This window comes from Jatropha curcas, chromosome 4 (genome assembly GCF_041381405.1).
Source record: "Jatropha curcas cultivar XTBG-Jc1 chromosome 4, XTBG_Jcur_1.0, whole genome shotgun sequence".
Taxonomy (NCBI): domain Eukaryota; kingdom Viridiplantae; phylum Streptophyta; class Magnoliopsida; order Malpighiales; family Euphorbiaceae; genus Jatropha; species Jatropha curcas.
The window spans coordinates 13,872,138-13,878,726 of record NC_143154.1 but is presented as its reverse complement, the minus strand read 5'-3'; the positions used below and the strand labels follow the sequence as shown (position 1 = coordinate 13,878,726).

General features: G+C 38.7%; 1 non-coding gene across 1 annotated transcript; it reads right to left on the bottom strand.

The window, feature by feature from the left end:
- Positions 1-2,552: 2,552 nt before the first annotated feature.
- LOC149496875 (small nucleolar RNA R71) lies at positions 2,553-2,658 on the bottom strand. The gene has a single exon (XR_016320716.1). It is a non-coding gene; the product is annotated as a small nucleolar RNA R71 (small nucleolar RNA).
- Positions 2,659-6,589: the final 3,931 nt, after the last annotated feature.

Here is a 6,589-nt window from a genome sequence, read left to right as displayed (position 1 = left end):
AGGGGCTTGGAAATTGTACTTTGATGGATCAGCCAACAGAAATGGAGCCAGAGCTGGTAATGTAATTGAAGCACCTAATGGCGAGTGATAAGTATAAATTTTATAGTGTTTTTAATATAGTTTTTATTAGAATTTTAGTAAGTTTTTATTGCTTTAATTCGATTTTTAAATCACTTTTAGTATAATTGTGTTCAAAAGCTTCCTTGACTTTTAATCCGCTTGATCTAAGAGAAAATTACAGGAATTTGGCGCAGAAAAGAGCTTTATATCACAAGGCACTTGACTTCTAGCACGCCCTAGCCGTGCTAAGTGGCACGCCCAAAGTCGCGAGCGCGACATTCACAAGCGCGAGCGCGACAATTAGAAAAGAGAGTCAGAAGATTTGCAAAGAAAAGTCGCGAGCGCGACATTCGTATACGCGGGGGCGAGCTGAAGTCGCGAGCGCGACATTCATATACGCGGGCGCGAGAAAGCACCTTTGAGAGGCAGAAAGTTTGCCAGCAGAATACGCGAGCGCGATATTCATATGCGCGGGCGCGAGAAAGCACCTTTGAGAGGCAGAAAGAAGCACGCCCTGCCTGTGCTCTGTAGCACGCCCGTGCCTCAGGACTTCACTAGCCCGTGCTACCAAGCACGCCCCGTGCTTCACTAGCCAGACCTCCAGACTACAGCACGCCCAGCCCGTGCCATGAAGCACGCCCGTGCTGCCCAGGCGGAACCAGCGTGAATTTAATACGCAAATCAAGCTCTTTCTCACATGGGCCGACTTCAGGGAGTTTCCTAAACACACTAAACAAGACTTGGACCTATTCTTAGGGAAAAAGGAGTCCTAATCAAGAAGAAATCAAGAACCTAAACAGTCATGATCTCCTATAAAAGATTTTGCACTAAATAAGGATTCTATTTCCTAAAAGGAGTCAAACTTGCCTTCAGGAGCTCTATATAAAGAGAAGAACTATTCATAGCAGGGATCGTTTTTCTTTGTACACTTCTTTACATAGTTCTCTCTTCTCAAAGATTTCAAGCTTCAAATAATTGTGCTAAGATTCAAGGAAGCCATCAACATAGTTGTGATACAGTTTTTATTCTAAACTTTTCATCTTGTTTCTTTCTTTATTATTGTCTTTAAATATGATGAATGATTCAAGTGTGATTGAGTTTAATTTAATTACTATGTCTAGCTAAACTTTTATACTAGGGATTTGATGTAATTTAATTCGATTCCAGCTTATAATATTAGATTTATTTTTCTTTGTTCTTGTTATAACTTATTATTGTGCTTAAGGCTTCCAGGCAGAAAAATTCCCCTGGATTGAATTATTTCAATAACATCATTCGGGAGAAGGGTTATTGATATGAATAAGGTAATAATTTACTTGAGAATAATAACTTGATGTGGAAACTATATGGTTTGACTCAAGGGGGGGCTTTCATAAGTTAATAAAGTATTAAGTTGTGAATTCATAAAACAACCATAAAACCTAATGATCTGATTCATGTTTAATTTCACTATTAATATAGGTGATTAAATTGGATTAGAATAGCTAACAATAAATCGGGAGAGCTTGTTAGTAACCTTAGGGTTGTTTTCTCCAACTTCAACAATTAAACTTGATTAATGAACTAATAGAACAAGCTGGATAGAATTAAATGAAATCAAATTCCCTAGTAGCTTAATCCCCTGATTTCTTTTCACCTAAATTTTGTGTTTGATCTCTTTTACTTTGAATTTTATTTACTTTACAGCGAACTCCTTTTATCATCGTCTAAATAATAATAGGTTAACATAATTTTGGTAATTGATAAACAATCCCTGTGGATACGATACTTTCTTACTCTATACTACTTGTTGCGATTTCGTACACTTGCGAAAAACGCTGTCAAGTTTTTGGCGCCGTTGCCGGGGATTGGCGTATCAATATCAATACGAATTATCCTGTTATTAATTTAGACACTCTTTCGTTTTTATTTAATTTTCTTTTAAGTGCTGTTCCAGGTGTTTTATGCAAAGAAGATCAAGGACAACTGAATCTTTAGTCTTTGACCCAGAAATTGAAAGAACCTTTCGTAAGCACAACGCTGCAAGAAAAGCAAGAGAAATAAAACTCGATCAACAAGCAGACATGGCCAACGAAAACGAAAACATAAACGAAAACGTAGTTGGACCACCACTTCAACATCCGATCCGTACCTTAAGGGATTATACAACACCTAATCTGAATGGGACAACCTCAAGTATTACAAGACCTAGGGTAGAAGCTAATAACTTTGAGATTAAACCTGCAATTATCCAAATGCTCTCTACCTCGATCCAATATGGAGGTTTGCCTAGTGAAGATTCTAATGCTCACATCACCAATTTTTTGGAAATTTGTGACACATTCAAACAAAATGGTGTTTCTGAAGATGCAATCAAATTAAGACTTTTTCCATTCACTCTTAGGGATAAAGCTAGAGCATGGTTACAATCATGTCCCGCTGGAAGTTTTACCACATGGGATGAATTAGCTCAAAAATTTCTAGCTAAATTCTTTCCATCCTCAAAAACCACCAAGTTGCGCAATGAGATAATGACATTTGCTCATCATGATCAAGAGAGCTTGTATGAAGCTTGGGAAAGATTCAAGGACTTGCTAAGAAAGTGTCCGCATCACAGTTTGCCCAAGTGATTACAGGTACAAACTTTCTATAATGCTCTATCTCCTAATATTAAAATCACTTTAGATGCAGCTGCAGGTGGATCTTTTGAAAAGAAAGGTATTGATGAAGCATATGAGTTGATAGAGGAGATGGCAAGCAACAACCACTACCAAAATAATACCGAAAGAAGAAGAACTGCAGGAGTCTATGAAATAGACGCCATTACAGCACTTAATGCCAAGGTAGATAACATGGTAAGGAAATTGGACATGTTAACTACTAACCCTGTGAATGCTGTTATGCAAATTTGTGATAGGTGCAATGGACAACATGGAATTGAGGAATGCATCATGGACTCTTTAAATCCACAAACTTTGGAGCAAGTGAACTATGTGATGAATCAAGGAAGAAAGAATTACCCTTATTCAAATTCATATGATAACAGGTTAAGGAATCATCCTAATCTATCCTATGGTAATCCTAACAATGCCTTGAATGCACCACCAGGTTTCCACCCTCCAGAAAAGAAATCCCATGATGACCTCCTCACTGCTCTTTCTAAATCACACATGGAATTCATGAATGAAACCAGAGAAAACCATAAAATCCAGCAAGCTGCAATCAGGAATTTGGAGATCCAATTGGGGCAATTTGCAAACATGATGGCATCTCGACCTCAAGGTACGTTACCTAGCAATACTGAAAAGAATCCAAAAGAACAAGTGCAGGCTATCACTTTGAGAAGTGGCAAACAATTAGATGAACCACCAAAGAAAGAAAAGGAAGTAAAAGAACAACCAAGGGTGCCTATCATTGACTTAGAGGAGAAAGAAAAGGTAAAACCTTATGTTCCCCCTGTCCCCTTTCCACAAAGATTAAAGAAAGCACAAGATGACAAGAGCTTCCTCAAGTTTCTGGATGTGTTTAAGAAGCTCCAAATCAATATTCCTTTTGCTGAAGCTCTTGCTCAAATGCCTAGTTATGCTAAATTCTTAAAAGATATCCTGAGCAAGAAATGAAAAATTGATGATCAAGGAACGGTAATGTTAACCGAGGAGTGCAGTGCAATTATCCAAAATAAACTGCCTCCAAAGTTAAAAGATCCAGGAAGTTTTTCTATCCCTTGTAACATTGGTAATCTTGACTTTGAAAAGGCTTTGGCAGATTTGGGTGCTAGCATTAATCTTATGTCCTATAAAGTTTTTAAGATGCTAGGTATGGGAGAGCTCAAACCAACAAGGATGTCTTTGCAATTAGCAGATCGTTCAATTAAATATCCTAGAGGGATTGTAGAAGACGTGCTTGTAAAGGTAGGTACATTCATCTTTCCTGTTGATTTTGTCATTCTTGATATTGATGAAGACAGGGAAGGATCTCTAATCCTTGGAAGACCCTTTCTTGCAACTGCAAGAGCATTAATTGATGTTTATGAGGGTAAGTTGACTCTAAGAGTTGGACAGGAAGAGATTGTGTTTGATGTACTTAAATCTTGTAAACTCCCTATGGATCATGGAGACTGTTTTAGAATTGACGTAGTAGATGAATGTGTGGAGACCACTTTGCATGTTGAAAAGAATGTTAATGAATCAAGCATCTTGAATGAAAAAGAAAAGGAATCACCTAAGCATGAACTGAAATAACTTCCACCTCATTTAAAACATGCATTCTTAGGTGAGGACCACTCTTTTCCTGTTATTATTTCTTCTTACTTAACGCTTGATCAAGAGGAAAGGTTGTTGCAGGTTCTACGTAGGCACAAGAAAGCATTAGGGTGGTCTATTTCGGATTTACAAGGAATAAGCCCAAGTGTGTGTATGCATAAAATCTTGATGGAAGAAGACTACAAACCTTCAATCGAACATCAAAGGCGATTGAACCCGAACATGAAAGAGGTAGTCAAGGCTGAAATTATTAAACTCTTAGATGCCGGCATCATTTATCCAATTTCAGACAGTAATTGGGTGAGTCATGTCCAAGTTGTTCCAAAGAAGGGAGGTATGACTGTTATTTCTAATGAAAACAATGAATTAATCCCCACAAGAACAGTCACAGGTTGGCGTGTGTGTATAGATTATAGAAAATTAAATAAAGCAACACGCAAAGATCACTTTCCCCTTCCCTTTATTGATCAAATGCTTGAAAGACTTGCAGGATATCCTTTTTATTGTTTCTTAGATGGCTATTCAGGGTACTTCCAAATACCTATAGCCCCTGAAGACCAAAAGAAAACTACATTCACTTGTCCTTATGGCACTTTTGCCTATAGGAGAATGCCTTTTGGGCTATGCAATGCCCCTGCAACCTTTCAAAGGTGCATGATGTCCATCTTTTATGATATGGTGGAAAAATTTATTGAAATATTCATGGATGATTTTTCTGTATTTGGTTCTTCCTTCGATGCATGCCTTCTGTGAACCCCTTCCCCAAATGTCATAAGCATGTGATGCATATGACAAAAGAAAGAAATGCACGTGAGTGTGTGAGTCGCCACCTTGTTTAATTATTTTAGGGTAAACTAGGAAAAAACCCTGAATGACTCCAATTTTAATTAACCTAGTTACTCCAATTTTGATGTAGCAAATGCACTGTAGCACAATTAAATTTGCTGTAGCAAATTCATTGTAGCACAGTCAAATTTACTGTAGCAAAGTCAACCAACAGGCTTTTTGAGCCTCAAAATTTGAGTATTCACACCTTCATAATTTATCTTTAGTGATGCAACGATGTGAAGATACTAACCTTGTGTTAAATTGGGAAAAATGTCACTTCATGGTTAGTGAAGGTATTGTCCTAGGGCATAAAATCTCTCAAAAGGGGATTGAAGTAGACAAGGCAAAAATTGAGGTAATTGAAAAACTACCTCCCCCTAACACAGTGAAGGGCATAAGAAGTTTTCTTGGGCATGCAGGATTTTACAGGAGATTCATAAAGGATTTCTCAAAAATCACTAAACCTCTTTGCAATCTACTAGTTAAAGATGTTCCTTTTGAATTTAACAAAGATTGTTTAGATGCTTTTAACAGGTTAAAGAAGGTGCCCCCCACTGTAGCAAAGTCAACCAACAGGCTTTTTGAGCCTCAAAATTTGAGTATTCACAGTTGCCCCCCACCGTCGACCATAAAAATGATTTATGGGAGTCGGTGGTTGTCCGAAACGCAAATTTTGAGGATGGGCAGAGGAGGAAACCCCGCCGTTTTTTTTTTTTTTTTTTTTTTTTTTTTTTTAAAATGAAATGATCAAATGCATGGATTTATGTTGGCAAAGAGAAAATGTTATTTATGATGCAAACTTATGTTTGTGACCGGGCCTTTGTGGCTGCCTACGTATCTCCAAGAGCTCTTCGGGGGATGGGGAGAATCAGGTCTTTCGTAGTTCCTTCCAGGATGCGAACTTCGTGCTCGGCTGATGCGGAATTCATCTCCGGCTTGATGTTAGTGCGGAATTCCTTTCCGTCTTGGTGCAAAATTTATTTCCGACTTGCTGTTGAGGCAAAATTCAATGCCGACTTAATGCTGATTGTGGAATTCATTTCCAATTTGATTTCTTCGGGATTCCTTCCCGACTTGATTTCTCCGCGGGATTGCTTCCCGGCTTGATGTCTTTGCGGGATTTCTTCCCGGCTTGATGTCTTTGCGGGATTTCTTCCCGGCTTGATGTCTTTGCGGGATTTCTTCCCGACTGGATGTCTATGCGGGATTCTTTCCCGATTTGATGTTGATGCAGAATTCATTTCTGGCTTGATTTCTTCGCGGGATTCCTTCCCGACTGGATGTCTATGCGGGATTCCTCCCCGATTTGATGTTGATGCAGAATTCATTTCTGGCTTGATTTCTTCGCGGGATTCCTTCCCGACTGGGTGTTGATGCAGAATTCATTTCTGGCTTGATTTCTTCGCGGGATTCCTTCCCGACTGGATGTCTATGCGGGATTCCTTCCCGATTTGATGTTG